The sequence below is a fragment of the Hordeum vulgare genome, chromosome 2H (genome assembly GCF_904849725.1).
Source record: "Hordeum vulgare subsp. vulgare chromosome 2H, MorexV3_pseudomolecules_assembly, whole genome shotgun sequence".
Classification (NCBI taxonomy): Eukaryota; Viridiplantae; Streptophyta; class Magnoliopsida; order Poales; family Poaceae; genus Hordeum; species Hordeum vulgare.
In genome coordinates, this window is record NC_058519.1 from 327,150,152 (window position 1) to 327,171,479 (window position 21,328).

Genomic DNA, 21,328 nt, shown 5'->3' on the forward strand with positions numbered 1-21,328 from the left:
GGGTTATCAAGACCTTTTTCTGGCGCCGTTGCCGGGGAAGCACATCTATATTCTCTGAGTCACTTGGGATTGACGTCTGCTGATCACTATGAGGAATCCGAAAGATCCAAGAACTAAAATCTTGCCTTCCACTACGAGGAGAGGTAAGGAACTGCCATCTAGCTCTGCACTTGATTCACCTTCAGTTTTAAGTAAATTTGCGACTTCACCTCCTGCTAGAAATCTTGATATGTCGCCTGTGCTTGATGATGCTACTTCTGATGCCCATGACGATATGCTTGATACTATGCCTGATGATGCTTTGCTTGATACTATGCGTGATGATGCTATGCTTGATACTATGCCTGTTGATGCCATGCTTGATACTGCTTTGCCTGATGATGCCACGATTGATACTCCTTTGCCACTAGGTGCATTCCTTGATGCACAACTTGCTAGAGTTGCTGCTACACGTGATGATACTTCTGAAACTGATGATACTATTGAAGTAGAACCTGCTACTATGCCTGAATTGCCTGTTATTCCTAAGCGCTATGTTATGGAGGGAGAGGTAGCTGAGGACTTTCTTGCGTGTAAGGATAGCTATGATGTTGAGAAACTACTACGCAAGTGGAAAGAAAAATCTCTGAACGCTAGGATGAAATACGACCCAAAGTTTTCTACTTCGCCTATCTTTGTGACCGATAAGGATTATGAATTCTATGTTGACCCTAAGTTAATCACTCTGGTTGAATCTGATCCTTTTCATGGTTATGAATCTGAAACGGTTGTAGCCCATCTTACCAAACTGCATGATATAGTCACCCTATTCACTAGTGAGGAAAAGATCCGCCACTACTACATCCTCAAGTTGTTTCCTTTCTCGCTAAAGGATGATGCTAAGACCTGGTTCACTTCTCTTGCTCCTGGTTGTGTGCGTAGCCCCCAGGATATGATCTACTACTTCTCTGAGAAATATTTCCCTGCCCATAAGAAGCAAGCTGCCTTGCAGGAAATATACAACTTTGCTCAAGCTGAGGAAGAGAGTCTCCCACAAGCTTGGGGGAGGCTCATCTAGCTACTGAATGCTTTGCCTGATCACCCTCTTGAGAAGAACGAAATACTTGATATCTTATATAATGAACTTACCGATGCTTCCAAAGACCACCTAGATAGTTGTGCCGGTTGTGTTTTTAGGGAACGAACTGTAGAACAAGCTGAGATTCTACTGAATAACATCTTGTGCAATGAGAATGCGTGGACTATTCCCGAACAACCTCCTAAGCCAACTCCAAAGAAAAGAGGTATTCTATTCCTCAGTCCCGAAGATATGCAAGAAGCTAAGAAATCTATGCGAGAGAAAGGCATTAAATCTGAAGATGTCAAAAATCTACCACCTATCGAAGAGATCCATGATCTCGATAACCCGATACAGGTAGTAGAAGGAAATTCTCTCCGTAGGTTTGATGAGAGTGATATTCCTTTTGATAAACCTGCCAGCTTATGCCTGGATGAATTTGATAACTTTGTTGCCAAACAACAGAGTTTCAATGATTATGTTAGCAGACAATTGGAACAGAATGCTCGTATGCTTAGTCATTTAAGTGCTTGTGTGGACAGAAATGTCAATGATTTTAAGCTTCTGAGTAAACATGCCTCTATGGTTAGTACTCAGGTAGAACAAGTACTTAAAGCTCAGAATGACTTGCTCAATGAGTTGAATAAAAATTTCGTCAGAGTGGTCACTAGAGGCAGTAGAATGACCCAGGAACCTCTGTATCCTGAGGGTCATCCAAAGAGAACTGAACAAGATTCTCAAGGAGTTAGCCCTCATGCACCTAGCCATCCTAGAAAGAAGAAGAAAGATGATAGGAACCTGCACGCTAGCAACCCTGTTGCTGCTACACCTGAGAGTCCAAACGATGCTTCTGTCTCTGATGCTGAGACACAATCTGGTGATGAACATGAGCCTAATGATAATATCAATAGTGATGTTCATGTTGATGCTCAACCTAGCAATGATAAGGATGTGGAGATTGAACCTATTTATCTTGATAACCCACAACCTAAGAATAAGAGATACGATAAGAATGACTTCGCCGCTAGGAAGCATGGTAAAGAAAGGGAACCATGGGTTCAGAAACCCATGCCCTTTCCTCCCAAACCATCCAAGAAAAAGGATGATGAGGATTTTGAGCGATTCGTTGAAATGATCAGACATGTCTTTCTACAGATGTGTTTGACAGATATGCTCAAAATGTCTTTGTATGCTAAGTACATGAAAGATATTGTGACTAATAAGAGGAGGATACCTGAGGTTCAGATTTCCACCATGCTTGCTAATTATACCTTCAAGGGTGGAACTCCTAAGAAACTAGGTGATCCCGGTGTGCCCACTATACCTTGCTCCATTAAAGGTAACTACGTTAGAACTGCTTTATGCGACCTTGGAGCTAGTGTTAGTGTTATGCCTCTCTCTCTCTCTTTATCGTAGACTTGAAGTGGATAAGTTGACACCCACTGAAATCTCTCTGCAAATTGTCGACAAATCAACTGCTTTACCTATCGGCATTTGCGAGGATGTGCCTGTTGTGGTTGCCAATGTCACTATCTTAACAGACTTTGTTATCTTGGATATTCCCGAGGACGATGCCATGGCGGTCATCCTCGGAAGACCCTTTTTAAACACTGCGGGGGCTGTTATAGATTGCAACAAAGGCAATGTCACTTTCCATGTCAACGGTAATGAGCATATGGTGCACTTTCCGAAGAAACAATATCGAGTACATTGCATCAATGCTATAAAAAATACTTCATCGATTCTTATTGGGACCTTTGAATGCCCTATTCCTCGTGTTAAGATGAAGTATGATTTGCTTGTTGGGGAGATACACATCCCCATTGAGGTGACCTAGTGACTATTCAAAAATTCTCCATTCTCTTTTTGCGATTCGAAAAGGTTTGTCGAGGAGGCTTGATCAACCTCACTGACAGATTTCTTTCGATGACCATGAGACGGATGAATCGAGGAGTCACAAACCTCTGTTCCAAGCTTTCACCTTCGGTTGCTTAGAAGAAAAATGATAGGTTTTGTTTTCCCTGTTTTCTGTTTTAGCGTCCGGTAGAAAAGTACCCCGAAAATAAAAGTTCTCCCAACGTCCTAAAAATCAAGTATGATTTTTTCTGGAATTGTTGAAAACTTGTGGGACGAAGAGCTTGTCTGGGGGCTGTACCAGTGGGCCACAAGCCCTGATGGCGCGGGCACCCGCCCTGGCCGCGCCACCGAGGCTTGTGGGGCCCACAGGCACCCCTTCCACTCATTCTTGCTCTCATCTGGTTCTCCTACCTCCAGAAAAAAATTGTTTCGCAGCTCAAACCCGTGTTCTTGCTCCTCTTGCTGGGATTTTTGATCTCTTTGCTCAAATCACCATTCTCCGAACTGTTTTGGGGAAATTACTCCTTGGTAAGTGACTCCTCCATTGGTCCAATTAGTTTTTGCTCTAGTTCCTTATACTCCACGTATTTTTGCTGCCTTGGTGACCATGTTCTTGAGCTTTGCATGCTGATTCTAGCTGGTCCCAAGTAGTTTTGATGCGTAATATGGCCTCTAGGCACTTGTGGGAGCCAGAGGAGCTCACACAGCAGTGGCATCCTCAGTCCACTCCGGAGTATCCCGGAGCTGGTTATTTCCGTCCATGGGAGTAGACCAACTTAGGCCAAAAGCCTAAGCTTGGGGGAGTACGTGTTCTCACCGACTTTACATTCTTGCTTATGCTTTCATTTTGTTAGCCGGTGTTCACACTTTGCCACTTTATCATCTATGCTAGTTCATTTTCTTTTTCTCGTTTTCTTTTCGTTTGTCTGTCTAGTTTGAGAAAAACCAAAAATATTTTTTTTCTTCTTTTGCTTGTTGGGAGCTTTCCCGTGTAAATAGTTCTCTTTTTCTTTGGGTCAAGGTAGAAGATATTGGTTACAATGTTTAGTGGCTCTTGCTTGCATACCTGTTTAGCTTTCAAAGAGCCATATTACTTTGTCTTCTCCTTTGTGTTTGCCTGTAGATTCCAGCTTTAGTCCAATGCACGAGCACTCTTATTAGTGTTCACATCATTCGATCGTGCAATTGAAAGGCAATAATGACGCTATATGATGAAGTGACTGAGCCTGGAAAAGCTGGTATGAACTCCATCTATTTTGTTTTTGTAAATATGACTAGGTCATCATGCCTGATTCAGCTTTGTTGTGAGAGAAACTTGTTTGCAATGACAACTTAGAGATCATGGTTGTTTATGCCATGCTTACTTAGCTCGGAGCTTATAATGGTTTGTCTTGGTTGCCCACATGAATGTTGAGATGACTGTGTTGTAGTATGGTAGGATGGTATCCTCCTTTGAATGATTCAAGTGGCTTGACTTGGCGCATGTTTACGCATGTAGTTGAAACAAAATCAACATAGCGTCTATGATGTTCATGTTCATGGTGATTTATGTCCTACTCATGCTTGCACTCAATGTTAGTTAATCTCAATGCATTTTGATGACTGTTGTCGCTCTCTAGTTGTTCGCTTCCCAGTCTTTTGCTAGCCTTCACTTGTACTAAGTGGGAATACTGCTTGTGCATCCACTTCCATAAACCCAAAGTTGTTCCATATGAGTCCACCATACCTACCTATATGCGGTATCTACGTGTCGTTCCAAGCAAATTTGCATGTGCCACTCTCTAAACCTTCAAGAAACAATATGTTTTGCATGCCCGAACCGCTCATGTGGTGACAGGGGGCTATTGGTATCTTCCATGCTAGGCGTGTTATCCTCGATATGTGTTTATTCACTATCATTCAGGAGAAAGGGGACGGTAATTGGAATTCCCAGTTCCATGCTCAAATCGAAAACATAATTGCAAACAAAACTCCCCCAGGATTGATGTTGGTATGGAAGGTACCCGAGGATTCGGCTAGCCGTGGAGTGTGATTGATTGGTGGTGGGGGAGTCAAAACTTTACTTTTCTGTTTGGGAACCGCCTATAGCATGTGTAGCGTGGAAGATGTTGAGAACTCTTAGTCATTGCGTTGACAATGAGAGCATGCCACCCAAAATTCGTATCTCTGTTTTAAAAGCTTGAGCTCTGGCACCTCTACAAATCAATGCTTCCCCGTGCGAAGGGCCTGTCTATTTATGTTCATGTTGAGATATCCTCCTCTTATAAAAGCACCAATTAGAGAGCACCTTGATACGTCTCCATCGTATCTACTTTTCCGAATTCTTTTGCCCTTGTTTTGGACCCTAATTTGCATGATTTGAATGGAACTAACCCGGACTGACGCTGTTTTCAGCAGAATTGCCATGGTGTTGTTTTTGTGTAGAAATGAAAGTTTTCGGAACATCCTTAAAATTTACGGAGAATTTTCCTTGAAAATATGAAAAATACCTGCGCAAAGATCCACCGGAGGGGATGGGCCAGTGGGCCACAAGCCATGTTGTCGCGGCCACCCCCCCCCCCTTGGCCACGACAACCAAGCTTGTGGGGCCCACGTGGCTCTGCCGCCCCCAAACTCAGCTCTATAAATTCACTTTCGCCAAGAAAACAATCAGAAGAGAAGATTTCGTCGCGTTTGCGATACGGAGGCGCCGCCACATCCTGTTCTTCATCTCGAGGACACATCTGGAGTCCGTTTTGGGCTCCAGAGAGGGGAAATCGTCACCATCGTCATCATCAACCTTCTTCCCTCTCCAATTCCATGAAGCTCTTCATCGTTCGTGAGTACTCTATTCGTAGGATCGCTGGGCGGTGATGAGTAGGATGAGATCTATCATGTAATCGAGTTAGTTTTGACGGGGATTGATCCCTAGTATCCACTATATATATGTTCTGAGATTGATGTCGCTACTACTTTGACATGCATAATGGTTGTCACTAGGGCCCGAGTGCCATGATTTCATATCTGAAATTATTATGTTGTCACCAATATATGTGTGTTTTAGATTCGATCTTGCAAGTTGTAGTTACCTACTATGTGTTATGACCCGGCAACCCCGGAGTGACAATAACCGGAACCACTCCCGGTGATGACCATAGTTTGAGGAGTTCATGTGTTCACCAAGTGCTAATGCATTGTTCCAGTTCTTTATTAAAAGAAGAACCTTAATATCCTGTAGTATCCTTTTGGACCCCGCTGCCATGGGAGGGATGGACAACAGATGTCATGCAAATTCTTTTCCGTAAGCACGTATGACTACACACGGAATGCATGCCTACATCACATTGACGAACAGGAGCTAGCCACATATCTCTCCGTGTTATAACTGTTGGATGATGAATATCATCCAAACGAATCACCGATCCATTGCCTACGAGTTTGTCCCACTTCTGCTGTTACTTGTTTTGCTCTGCTGCTGTTACTTGTTTTGCTCTGCTGCTGTTACTTGTTTTTCTCTGCTGCTGTTACTTGTTTTGCTCTGTTGTTGTTACTACTGTTGCTACTTGCTACTGTTGTTACTACTGTCGCTTGCTACTGCTGCTACTTGCTACTATTGCTACTTGCTACTGATGTCACTACTGTTGTTCCTTGCCACTGCTGTTACTCGTTACACTGCTGCTACCTGCTACAATTCTGGTTCGCTCGGCGTTGACGGGAAAAGACAATTTTCGTCAACGGGGAACTTCTGGCGCCATTGGTACGACAGTTAGGAATAGTCTGCCGTCAATAGAATGTTTCTGACACCCTTGTTATCATCCTACTTTGCTGCTGATACTTTGCTTGCAGATACTAATCTTTTAGGTGTGGTTGAATCTGACACATTCAGCTGCTCATACTCGAGAGTATCCTCTTACCTCCTGTCTGGCTAACCAACAAATTTTGGTCGAATACTCTACCCTCGAAAACTGCCGCGAACCCACGTGTTGGTGGGCCATTGCAAGACAATTGCTAATTGTTGAGCAACTGGGAGCAGTTCTGGCTCTGTTGTCGCGAAGGCATCAAGTCAGGGACTCGTCAACAACATTCTGCTAGTGTCGTTGCCGGGGACTGCCGTTAGCAGCATTTTTCAGGGGCCGTTGCCGGGGAGGGTATTGTTATATTCTCTGAGTCACTTGGGATTTATATCTGCTGCTCACTATGAAGAATCTGAAAGATCCAAAAACCAAAGTCTTGCCCTCAACCACGAGGGGGGGTAAGGAACTGCCATCTAGCTCTGCACTTGATTCACCTTTAGTTATGAGTAAGTTTGCAACATCACCTCCTGCTAGAAATCTTGATATGTCGCATGTGCTTGATGATGCTTATGATGCTACTATGCCTGATACTGCTAGAGATGCTATGCCTGATACTGCTAGAGATGCTATGCCTGATACTGCTAGAGATGCTATGCCTGATACTGCTAGAGATGCTATGCTTGATACTGCTAGAGATGATATGCCTGATACTGCTAGAGATGCTATGCCTAATACTTCTAGAGATGCTATGCCCGATACTGCTTTGCCTGATGATGCTAGAGATGCTATTCTGCCTGATGATGATATGCTTGATATTGCTAGAAATACTACTTTTCCTGATATGCCACTAGGGGTATTCCTTGATGCTCATATTGCTAGAGTTACTGCCAATGCTCTTGATGCTTCTGAAACTACCGATACTATTGAGATAGAACCTGCTTTTGCTACTACTAGATCTAGCTCTCCTAGATATGAATTGCCTGATATACCTGAGGGTTACGTTATGGAGGGAGAGATAGTTGAGGATTTTCTTGCGTGTAAGGATGCCTATGACGCTGAGAAATTACTTCTCAAGTGGAAGGAAAAATCTCTGAAAGCTAGGATGAAATACGACCCGAAGTTTGCCACTTCACCTATCTTTATCACCGATAAGGATTATGAATTCTCTGTCGATCCTGAGATAATCTCTCTAGTTGAATCTGATCCTTTCCACTGTTATGAGTCTGAGACGGTCGTAGCCCATCTTACCAAACTACACGATATAGCCACCCTTTTCACGAGTGAGGAGAAGATCTGCCACTACTATATCCTTAAGCTGTTTCCTTTCTCTCTAAAGGATGACGCTAAAGACTGGTTCACTTCTCTTGCTCCTGGATGTGTGAGTAGTCCCCAGGATATGGTCTATTACTTCTGTGAGAAATATTTCCCTGCTCATAAGAAGCAAGCTGCCTTGCAGGAAATATACAACTTTGCTCAACTCAAAGAAGAGAGTCTCCCACAAGCTTGGGGGAGGCTCGTCCAACTACAGAATGCTTTTCCTGATCACCCTCTTAAGAAGAACGAGATACTTGATATCTTCTATAACGGACTTACTGATGCCTCTAAAGACCACCTAGATAGTTGTGTCGGTTGTGTTTTTATGGAACGGACTGTAGAACAAGCTGAGATCCTACTGAATAACATCTTGATCAACGATAATGCTTGGACTATTCCCGAACCACCTCCTAAGCCAACGCCGAAGAAAAGAGGTATTCTATTCCTCAGTCCCGAAGATATGCAAGAAGCCATGAAATCTACGCAAGAGAAAGGCATTAGATCTGAAGATGTCAAAAATCTGCCACCTATCGAAGAGATCCATGGTCTCAATAACCCGATACATGTAGTGGAAGTAAATTCTCTGCGTAAGTTTGATGAGAGTGATATTCCTTTTGATAAACCTGCTAGCCTGTGCTTTGATGAATTTGACAACTTTGTTGCCAAACAACAGAGTTTCAATGATTATGCTAGCAGACATTTGGAACAAAGTACTCGTATGCTTAGTCATTTAAGTGCTTGTGTAGACAGAAATGTCAATGATCTGAAGCTTGTGAGTAAACATGCATTTATGATTACTACTCAGGTAGAACAACTACTTAAAGCTCAGAATGACCTGCTCAATGAATTAAATGACAACTCTGTCAGAGTCATTACAAGAGGAGGCAAAATGACTCAGGAACCTTTGTATCCTGAAGGTCATCCTAAGAGAATTGATCAAGATTCTCAAGGAATTAATGCTGATACACCAGTCATCCTAAGGAGAAGAAGAAGGATGATAGAAACATGCATGTTAGTTCACCAAATACTGTCACACCTGAAGAACCAAATGATATTTCTGCGTCTGATGCAGAAACACAATCTGGTGATGAACATGAACCTGGTGACAATATGGGCAGCGATGTTCATAATAATGCTCAACCTAGCAATGATAAGGATGCGGAGATTGAACCTATGGTTAATCATGATAACCCACAACCTAAGAGATACGATAAGAATGACTTCACTGCTAGGAAGCATGGTAAAGAAAGAGATCCATGGGTTCAGAGACCTATGCCCTTTCCTCCTAAGCCATCCAAGGAAAAGGATGATGAGGATTTTGAGCGCTTTATTGAAATGATAAGACCCGTCTTTCTGCAGATGCGGTTAGTTGATATGCTCAAAATGTCTCTGTATGCCAAGTACATGAAAGATATCATAACCAATAAACGGAAGATACCAGATCTTGAGATCTCCACCATGCTTGCCAATTAACTTTCAAAGGTGGAACTCCTAAGAAACTTGGTGATCCCGGAGTGCCCACTATACCTTGCTCCATTAAAGGAAACTACGTAAAAACTGCCTTATGTGACCTTGGAGCCGGAGTTAGTGTTATGCCTCTCTCTCTTTATCGTAGACTTGAACAGGATAAGTTGACACCCACTGAAATTTCTCTGCAAATGGCCGACAAATCAACTGCTTTCCCTGTCGGCATTTGTGAGGATGTGCCTGTTGTGATTGCTAATACCACTATCTTAGCAGACTTTGTTATCTTGGATATTCCCGAGGACGATGCCATGGCTATCATCCTCGGAAGACCCTTTTTAAACACTGCAGCGGTTGTTATAGATTGCAACAAAGGCAATGTCACTGTCCATGTCAACGGTAATGAGCATACCGTGCACTTTCCGAAGAAACAATATCAAGTACATTGCATCAATGCTATCAAAAAACTTCATCGATTCTTATTGGGAGCTTTGAATGCCCTATTCCTCGTGTCAAGATGAAGTATGATTTGCTTGTTGGGGACATTCATATCCCCATTGAGGTGACTTAGTGGCTATTCGAAAATTCTCCGTTCTCTCTTGCGATTCGAGAAAGTTTTTTCATAAGGATTTGATCAACCCCATTGACGGATTTCTTTCGATGGCCATGAAATGGTTGAATCAAAGAGTCACATACCTCTATTTTAAGCTTTCACTTTCTTTTGCTTAGAAGAAAAATGATAGGTTTAATTTAGTTTTTCCTGTTTTCTGTTTTAGCGTCCCGAAGAAAAATACCCCGAAAATAATAGTTCTCCGATGGTCCTGAAAATCTAGTATGATTTTTTCTGGAATATTTGAAAAATACTGGGACTCAGAGCTGGCCTGGGGGCCACCCCAGTTGGCCACAAGCCCTGTCACCGCGGCCACCCCCCTGGCCATGGCAAGCAAGCTTGTGGGGCCCACAGGGGCCCCCTCCACTCATTCTAGCCCCCATCCTCTTCTTCTTCCTCCAGAAAAAATTGTTTCGCAGCTCAAACCCATGTTCTTGCTCATTTGGCTATGATTTTCGATCTCCTTGCTCAAAGCATCATTCTCCGAACCGTTTTGGGAAATTACTCCTTGGTGAGTGATTCCTCCATTGGTCCAATTAGTTTTTGATCTAGTGCTTTATCCTTCGCGTATTCTTGCTACCTTGGTGACCCTGTTCTTGAGCTTGAAATGTTGATTTTAGCTGGTCTCATGTAGTTTTAGCGCATGATACAGTCTCTAGGCACTAGTAGGAGTAGTTGCTACGAGTTGGGTTAATCTTTACTCACTTTTCTTTCGAAGTCTCTAAAAATTTCAGAATTTTTCAGAGCTAGAAAAGGAAAAAAGATGAGGAGGTTCTTGAGAGGCTCTTCAAGCCGTAACCCCAAGGAGGATTAGAAGAACCTCCCCAAGTACGTGGTTCCTCGAGTCACGGAAGTTCGAGCTTGCGAGTGGCCAAGTGATGAATTTTTACGCGCCGTCGGGCTTTACGAAGACTTTTATCACTTGGTGAAGAACGCAGGTCTTACCGCGTTCGTTGAAGATAAGTGCTCACAATACCTCCTCCTCACCAATATTTTCGTTCAAAGCTTCAACTTTTATCCGAGGAAGAATCCTCCCATGGTTGAGTTCATGTTGTACGATATCCCCCAGTGCATGACACTACAGGATTTTTGCAATGCATGCAAATTTCCTTATGTTGGTGATATTCATGATCCTCGTCCACGGGACTTGGAAGATTTCATAGGTACTATTGCTGTTGGAGAGGAGAGAGGAGTGTCTCGCGCTAGAGTTGCTAGCATACATTTTCCTGTGCTTCGGTACTTCTCATTATTTGTGGGAAAATGTTTGATTAGCCGTGGGGAGGCTGGTTCACTTAGCTCTCCAGACCTTTTGGTTTTGCGCGAAGGCCTTTATAGCACTAAGACTTATAGCCTAGGTGCTATAGTAGCTCAGCAGTTGAACACAAACCGTTCCAAAGGTGTCGTCTATAGAGGTATCTATGCTACTTGTCTTGCTAGACACTTTGAGATACCTATTAGACTTCGCGAGGAAGAAGAGATGCTTCTTACTGAGAAATATCTGGATTATGACAGTATGGTTCGCCATGATTTTATGGATAGAGATGCTAGTAGACGGATGATTTATAACCTGGTATTTAGTCAGGGTACTCGAGAGACTATTACTTTGCCTGCTCCTTCTTTGTTCGATCTTCATGCAGGCAGGTACACTATTATGCCTTCGGACATCTACGCATATTGGGGCTTAGCCCAACCACAGGTGCTCGTGCCCGAGCCGCCAGTCGAGTACCAGACGCCAGTTTATCAGTGGGAGCTAGAGGAGCTCACACAACAGTGGCATCCATAGTCCGCTCCGGAGTATCCCGGAGCTGGTTATTTCCCGCCTTGGGAGTAGACCAAGCTAGGTCAAAATCCTAAGCATGGGGGAGTACGTGTTCTCACCGACTTTACATTCATTCTTATGCTTTCACTTTGTTAGCCGGTGTTTACACTTTGCCACTGTATTATCCCTGCTAGTTTATTTTTGTTTTCTTGTTTTCTTGTTTTGTGTCCTTTTGAGAAAACCCAAAAAGATTTTCGTTTCTTCTTTTGCTTGTTGGGAGCTTTCCCGTGTAAATATTTTTCTTTTTCTTTGGGTCAAGGTAGAAGATATTGTTTACAATGTTTAGTGGCTCTTGCATGCATACATGTTTAGCTTTCAAAGAGCAATATTACTTTGTCTTCTCCTTTGTGTTTGCCTGCATATTTCAGCTTAGTCCAATCCACGAGCACGCTTATTATTGTTCATATCGTTCGCTCGTGCAAGTGAAAGGCAATAATGATGATATATGATGAAGTGACTGAGACTGGAAAAGCTGGTATGAACTCTATCTATTTTGTTTTTTGTAAATATGACTAGCTTGTCATCCCAGATTCAGCTCTGTTGTGAGATAACCATGTTTGCAATGACAACTTAGAGATCATAGTTTCTGATGCCATGCTTATTTAGCTAGGAGCTTATAATGGTTTGTCTTGAATGCCAACATAGATTTTGAGAGGACTATGATGTAGTATGATAGGATGGTATTCTCCTTTGAATGATTCAAGTGGCTTGACTTGGTGCATGTTCATACATGTAGTTGAAACAAAATCAACATAGCCTCTATGATGTTCGTGTTCATGGTGATTTATATCCTGTTCATGCTTGCATTCCATGTTAGTCAAACTCATTGCATCTTGATGACCGTTGTCGCTCTCTAGTTGGTCGCTTCCCAGTCTTTTGCTGGCCTTCACTTGTACTAAGCGGAATACTGCTTGTGCATCCACTTCCATAAACCCAAAAGTTTTTCCATGAGAGTCCACCATACCTACCTATTTGCGGTATGTACCTGCCGTTCCAAGTAAATTTGCATGTGCCATTCTCTAAACCTTCAAGAATTATTCTATTTTGCATGCCCGGACAGGTCATGTGGTGACAGAGGGCTATTGGTATCTTCCATGTTAGGCGTGTTATCCTCGACATGTGTTTATTCACTGTCATTCACGAGAAAGGGGCCGGTAATTGGAATGCCCAGTTCCACGCTTAAATCGAAAACATAACTGTAAAACAAGACTCCCCCCGGATTGATGTTAGTATGGACGGTACCCGAGGATTCGGCTAGCCATGGAGTGTGATTGATTGGTGGTGGTGGAGTTAAAACTTTACTTTTCTGTTTGGGAACCGCCTATAGCATGAGTAGCGTGGAAGATATTGAGAACGCTTGGTCATTGCATTGACAATGAAAGCATGCCACCGAAAATTATTATCTCTGTTTTCAAAGCTTGAGCTCTGGCACCTCTGCAAATCAATGCTTCCCTCTACGAAGGGCCTGTCTATTTATTTTCCTGCTGAGTCAACCTCTTCTTATATAAGCACCAATTAGAGAGCACCTGTGTCATTTTTATGCTTTGCTTTTGATTAATATTGAGTATGACTATGACTGGATCTTTGTTGCTATGAATTACAATGTTTAGTCAGCCCTTGATCTTTGAAAGTGCTCTGCATTTATGTTTTGCGGTCTCACAAAGAGCTAGCAAGATACCACCTATTCGTATTGCTTCATGCCTGTTTTGATTGAATTGTTGGTATCTGAAACTCATTATTATTTGCTCGCTAGCTGATTATTCCATTGATATTAGTTTACCGTGAGACCTTTGTGTCACTTGCTTATGTGGTTAACTTCTGATCTTGCTGAAATTCTAGTTACGACTTAGACATAGTTGCAACAACAAGACCAAACAGAGTTTGTCAAAGTTTTTCTTTCTCTTTCAGTTTGTCAACTGAGTTGCTTGAGGACAAGCAAGGTTTTAAGCTTGGGGGAGTTGATACGTCTCCATCGTATCTACTTTTCCAAACTCTTTTGCCCTTGTTTTGGACTCTAATTTGCATGATTTGAATGGAACTAACCCGGACTGGCGTTGTTTTCACCAGAATTGCCATGGTGTTGTTTTTGTGCAGAAATGGAAGTTCTCAGAACGTCCAAAAAATTAACGGAGAATTTTTCTGGAAAATATGAAAAATACCTGCACAAAGATCCACCGGAGGGGATGGGCCAGTGGGCCACAAGCCGTGTTGCCGCGGACACCCCCTGGCCGCGGCAACCAAGCTTGTGGGGCCCACGTGGCTCTGCTGCCCCCAAACTCAGCTCTATAAATTCACTTTCGCCCAGAAAAAAATCAGAAGAGAAGATTTCGTCGCGTTTGCGATACGGAGGCGCCGCCACATCCTGTTCTTCATCTGGAGGACAGATCTGGAGTCCGTTTTGGGCTCCGGAGAGGGGAAATCGTCGTCATCATCATCATCAACCTTCTTCCCTCTCCAATTCCATGAAGCTCTTCATCGTTCGTGAGTAATCTATTCGTAGGCTCGCTGGGCGGTGATGAGTAGGATGAGATCTATCATGTAATCGAGTTAGTTTTGACGGGGATTGATCCCTAGTATCCAGTATGTTCTGAGATAGATGTTGCTACTACTTTGCCATTCTTAATGCTTGTCACTAGGGCCCGAGTGCCATGATTTCAGATCTGAAATTATTATGTTGTCACCAATATATGTGTGTGTTAGATCCGATCTTGCAAGTTGTAGTTACCTACTATGTGTTATGACCCGGCAAACCCGGAGTGACAATAACCGGAACCACTCCCAGTGATGACCATAGTTTGAGGAGTTCATGTGTTCACCAAGTGCTAATGCGTTGTTCCGGTTCTTTATTAAAAGGAGAATCTTAATATCCTGTAGTATCCTTTTGGACCCCGCTGCCACGGGAGGGATGGACAATAGATATCATGCAAGTTCTTTTCCCTAAGCACGTATGACTACACATGGAATGCATGCCTACATCACATTGACGAACGGGAGCTAGCCACATATCCCTCCATGTTATAGTTGTTGCATGATGAATATCATCCAAACGAATCACTGATCCATTGCCTACGAGTTTGTCCCACTGCTGTTGTTACTTGTTTTGCTCTGCTCCTGTTACTTGTTTTGCTCTGTTGTTGTTACTACTGTTGCTACTTGCTACTGTTGTTACTACTGTCGCTTGCTACTGCTGCTACTTGCTACTGTTGCTACTTGCTACTGTTGTCACTACTGTTGTTCCTTGCCACTGTTGTTACTTGTTTACTGCTGCTACCAGCTACAATTCTGGTTCGCTCGACGTTGACGGGAAAAGACAATTTCCGTTAACGGGCAACTTCTGGCAACATTGATACGACAGTTAGGAATAGTCTGCCGTCAACAGATCATTTCTGACACCGTTGTTATCATCCTACTTTGCTGCTGATACTTTGCTCGCAGATACTAATCTTTCAGGTGTGGTTGAATATGACATATTCAGCTGCTAATACTCGAGAGTATCCTCTCACCTCCTGTCTGGCTAACCAACAAATTTCGGTCGAATACTCTACCCTCGAAAACTGCCGCGAACCCACGTGCTGGTGGGCCATTGCAAGACAATTGCTAATTGTTGAGCAACTGGGAGCAGTTCTGGCTCTGTTGTCGCGAAGGCATCAAGTCAGGGACTCGTCAACAACATTCTTCTAGTGTCGTTGCCGGGGACTACCGTTAGCACACCTCTATCATTTTTATGCTTTGCTTTTAACTGTGTTGAGTATGACTGTGACTGGATCTTCATTGCCCTGAATTACAATGTTTAGTCAGCCCTTGGTCTTTGAAGGTGCTCTGCATTTATGTTTTACGGTCTCAGAAAGAGCTAGCGAGATACCATCTGTTTGTACTCCTTCATGTTGTTTTGATTGAAGTGTTGACATTTGAGGCTTATTATTATTTGCTCGCTAGCTGATTATGCCATTGATATGAGTTTACCGTGATACCAAGATGTCATTTGCTTATGTGGTTTGCTTTTGATCTTGCTGAAATTCTGGTTATGAGTTAGACATAGTTGCAACCACAAGATCAAACAGAGTTCGTTAAAGTTTTTCTTTTCTCTCTTTCAATTTGTTAACTGGATTGCTTGAGGACAAGCAAGGCTTTAAGCTTGGGGGAGTTGATACGTCTCCAACGTATCTACTTTTCTGAACTCTTTTGCACTTGTTTTGGACTCTAACTTGCATCATTTGAATGGAACTAACCCGGACTAACGCTGTTTTTAGCAGAATTGCCATGGTGTTGTTTTTGTGCAGAAATAAAAGTTCTCGGAATGTCCTGAAAATTTACGGAGATTTTTTCTGGAATAAAACAAAAATACCTGCGCAAAGATCCACCGGAGGGGGCGTGCGAGTGGGCCACAAGCCCCTGGGCCATGGCCACCCCCCTAGGCCCCGCCGTGAGGGCTTGTGGGGCCCACGTGGCACCACCGCCCCCAAAGTCAGCTCTATATCTTCCGTCTCGCCCGGAAAAAAATCAGAGAGAAGGTTTCATCGCGTTTTACGATACGGAGACGCCGCCACTTCCTGTTCTTCATCTGGAGAGCAGATCTGGAGCCCGTTCCGGGCTCCGGAGAGGGGAAATCGTCGCCATCGTCATCATGAACCTTTATCCATCGACAATTACATGATGCTCTTCACCATTCATGAGTAATCTCATCGTAGGTTTGCTGGACGGTGATGAGTTGGATGAGATCTATCATGTAATCGAGTTAGTTTTGACGAGGATTGATCCCAAGTATCCACTATGTTCTAGATTGATGTTGCTACTACTTGGCTATGATTAATGCTTGTCACTAGGGCCCGAGTGCCATGATTTCAGAACTGAACCTATTGTGTTGTCGCCAATATATGTGTGTTTTAGATCCTATATTGCAAGTTGTAGTCACCTGCTATGTGTTATGACCCGGCAACCATGGAGCGACAATAGCCGGAACCACTCCCGGAGATGACCATAGTATGAGGAGTTCATGTATTCACCACGTGTTAATGCGTTGGTCCGGTTCTTTATTAAAAGGAGAACCTTAATATCTCGTAGTTTCCATTAGGACCCCGCTACTACGGGAGGGATGGACAATAGATGTCACGCAAGTTCTTTTCCCTAAGCACGTATGACTACATACGGAATACATGCCTACATTAGATTGACGAACGGGAGCTAGTTACATATCTCTCCGTGTTATAGTTGTTACATGATGAATCACATCCGGCACACTCATCCATCACCGATCCACTGCCTACGAGTCTTTTAATACTGGTCCTTGCTACGTTACCTTGTCCAGGCTTGTCCCTTGCTACAAAAGGGATTGGGCCACTTTGCTACTACTGTTGGTACTGCTGTTACTCTGCTACTATTGTTGTTCCTTTCTACTTTGTTGTTACTTGTTGCAAGACTTTTTCGACACCGTTGTCGGGGAAGAATAGTTCCCCGTCCACGTGCAACTTACTGGCGCCATTGATACAACAGTTAGGAATAGTCTGACGTCAACAGATCTGTTTCTGACACCGTTGCTATCATACTACTTTGCTACTAATACTTTGCTTGCAGACACTAATCTTTCAGGTGTGGTTGAATCTGACAAACTCAACTGCTAATACTTGAGAATATTCTTTCGCTTCCACTTGTGGCGAATAAACAAATTTGGGTTGAATACTCTACCCTCGAAAACTGTTGTGATCCCCCACATTTGTGGGTTATCAGTGCCTCCGTGCCCACGCCTCTTGGGCCAAGTGCTCCACCATTGAGAGCCCTAGGGTGTGGCTCAAGGGGGACCCCAGCATGTTCCTTACTCTTCAAGAGGACTGGCGCCTGGGCTGAACGCGTGAGGCTCTTCCTCGACGGGAGGGTCAGGTGGTGTTACATAACACGGTACATAAGGCTCCACGTAGGTGTTCGATCAACCTCCAAAGCCGTTCAGCAGCGCGACGGTGGCTGTCCCTCTCTGCGGCGGGGGGAGGTCCCCCTGGTCGCGTTTCTCGAGGTTCTTCTTGCGACGAGCCACCGCACGAAATCGCTTGCTCCTGTTGACGCAGTTAGGTGGTCCCCGTATTGCCCAGTGCAGATTCCCTCCTTGGTACCCGGCGTGTCTCCACCGTCGTAGTTCGCCCGTGCCGACACCTCCAGTGCCCGCTAGCTGCGTGATGTCTACTACGCAACCTTCTCCTTGTAGACGTTGTTGGGCCTCCAAGTGCAGAGGTTCGTAGGACAGTAGCAATTTTCCCTCAAGTGGGTGACCTAAGGTTTATCAATCCGTGGGAGGCGTAGGATGAAGATGGTCTCTCTCAAGCAACCCTGCAACCAAATAACAAAGAGTCTCTAGTGTCCCCAACACTCCCTATACAATGGTAAGTTGTATAGGTGCACTAGTTCAGCGAAGAGATGGTGATACAAGTGCAATATTGATAGTAGATATAGGTTTTTGTAATCTGAAATTATAAAAACAGCAAGGTAATTAATGATAAAAGTGAGCACGAACGGTATTGCAATGCGTGGAAACAAGGCCTAGGGTTCATACTTTCACTAATGAAGTTCTCTCAACAATGATAACATAATTGGATCATATAACTAGCCTCAACATGCAACAAAGATTCACTCCAAAGTCACTAATAGCGGAGAACAAACTAAGAGATTATTGTCGGGTATGAAACCACCACTAAGTTATTCTTTCTAATCGATCAATCCTAGAGTTCGTACTAGAATAACACCTTAAAACACACAGCAACCAAGACCCTAATGTCACCTAGATACTCCATTGTCACCTCAAGTATCTGTTGGCATGATTATACGATATGCATCACACAATCTCAGAATCATCTATTCAACCAACACATAGAACTTCAAAGAGTGCCCCAAAGTTTCAACCGGAGAGTCAAAACGTGTGCCAACCCATATGCATAGGTTCCCGATGTCACGAAACCCGCAAGTTGATCACCAAAACATACATCAAGTACTCACATGAATATCCCGTTGTCACCACAGATAGACACGTGCAAGACATACATCAAGTGTTCTTAAAGACTCAATCTGATAAGATAACTTCAAAGGGGAAACTCAATTCATTACAAGAAGGGAGAGGGGGAAGAACATCATAGGATCCAACTATAGTAGCAAAGCCCACGGTACATCGAGATCATGACATCTCAAGAACACGAGAGAGAGAGAGAGAGATCAAACACATAGCTACTGGTACATACCCTCAGCCCCGAGGGAGAACGACTCCCTCCTCATCATGGAGATCGCCGGGATGATGAAGGTGGCCACCGGAGATGGATTGCCCCTCCGGCAGGTTGCTGGAACGGGCTCCCGATTGGTTTTTGGTGGCTACAGAGGATTGCGGCGGCGGAACTCCCGATCTAGGTTTATTGTTGGATGTTTCTGTATTTATAACACCATATGGCATCGAGAACAAGTCAGGGGGACCCATGAGGGAGTCACGAGCCCCCTAGGCATGCCCAGGGGGGTGGGCGCGCCTCCCTAGCTCTTGGCTTCCTCGGGACTCCTCTTCGGTATCTTTTTCTTTTGGTATTTTTGATATTTTCCATAAAAAATCACGATCAAAAGTTTTATTCCGTTTGGACTCCGTTTGATATTCCTATGTGAAGATGTCAAAAACAAGGAAAAACATGAACTGGCATTGGGCTCTAGGTCAATAGGTTAGTTCCAAAAATAATATAAAATAGCATATTAATGCATATAAAACATCCAAAGTTGATAATATAATAGCATGGAACGATCAAAAATTATAGATACGTTGGACACGTACCGAGCATCCCCAAGCTTAATTCGTGCTCGTCCTCGAGTAGGTAAATGATGAAAACAGGATTTTTGATGTGGAATGCTACCTAACATATATTGTGGCATGAATATTCAGATCCATATGATTCAAGACAAAAAGTTGAATGTTGACATAAGAACAATAATACTTCAAGCATACTAACAAAGCAATCATGTCTTCTCAAAATAACATGGCCAAAGAGAGTTATCCCTACAATATCATATAGTGTGGATATGCCCCATCTTCCCCACACAACGTATTTAAATCATGCACAACCCCGGTATTAGTCAAGCAATTGTTTTCACACTTTTACTTTCTCAAACCTTTCTCAAACCTTTTCAACCCCGGTGGAATAGAATATGGTGGTGGTTGTGAGGCAAAAAGGAGGATATGGTCACATCAACTAGGCGTATCAACGGGGTATGGAGATGCCCATCAATAGATATCAATGTGAGTGAGTAGGGATTGCCATGCAAGAAATGCACAAGAGCTATAAGTTTATGAAAGCTCACAAAGAAACTAAGTGGGTGTGAATGCAACTCGCTTGCTCACGAAGACCTAGGGAAATTGAGGATGCCCATCATTGGAATATACAAGAAAAGTTCTATAATGAAAATTACCACTAGTATATGAAAGTGACAATATATGAGACTCTATATCATGAAGATCATGGTGCTACTTTGAAGCACAAGTGTGGTAAAGGATAGTAGCATTGTCCCTTCTCTCGTTTTTTTTTTTTGCTCTTTGGCCTCCTTTTTTTCATTTTTTCATTCATTTTTTTGGTGGGCTCTTTGGCCTCTTTTATTTTCTTTTTATTTTAAATCCGGAGTCTCATCCCAACTTGTGAGGGAATCACAGCTTCCATCCTTTCCTCACATGGGACAATGCTCTAATAATGATGATCATCACACTTTTATTTACTTACAACTCGATACTTAGAACAAAGATATGACTCTATATGAATGCCTCCGACAGTGTACCGGGATGTGCAATGACTCATGAGTGACATGTATGAAAGGTAACAGTGGCTTTGCCACAAATACGATGTCAACTACATGATCATGCAAAGCAATATGACAATGATGATGCATGTCATAATAAATGGAATGGTGGAAGTTGCATGGAAACATATCTCGGAATGGCTATGGAAATGCCATGATGGGTAGGTATGGCGGCTGTTTGTGGAAGGTATATGGTGGGTTTATGCACCGGTAAAAATTGCGCGGCACTAGAGAGGCTAGCAATGGTGGAAGGGTGAGAGTGTGTATATACCATGGAATCACATTAGTCAGAGAGAACTCACATACTTGTTGCGGAAGTTTTATTAGTAATCAAATCAAAGTGCTAGATGGATGCTCCTAGGGGAAGGGTTGGTAGGAGTTAACCATTGCGCGATCCCGAACGCCACACAAAGGATGACAATCAATAAAAACATCATGCTCCGACTTCCTAGCATAGCGGTTCACCATACGTGCATGCTACGGGAATCACAAACTCTAACACAAGAATTTCTACCAATCCATAATTACTCACTAGCATGACTCTAATATCACTATCTTTATATCTCAAAAGTATATGCAAAGAATCAAACTTCTCATAGTATTCGATGCACTCTATATGAAAGTTTTTATTGTAT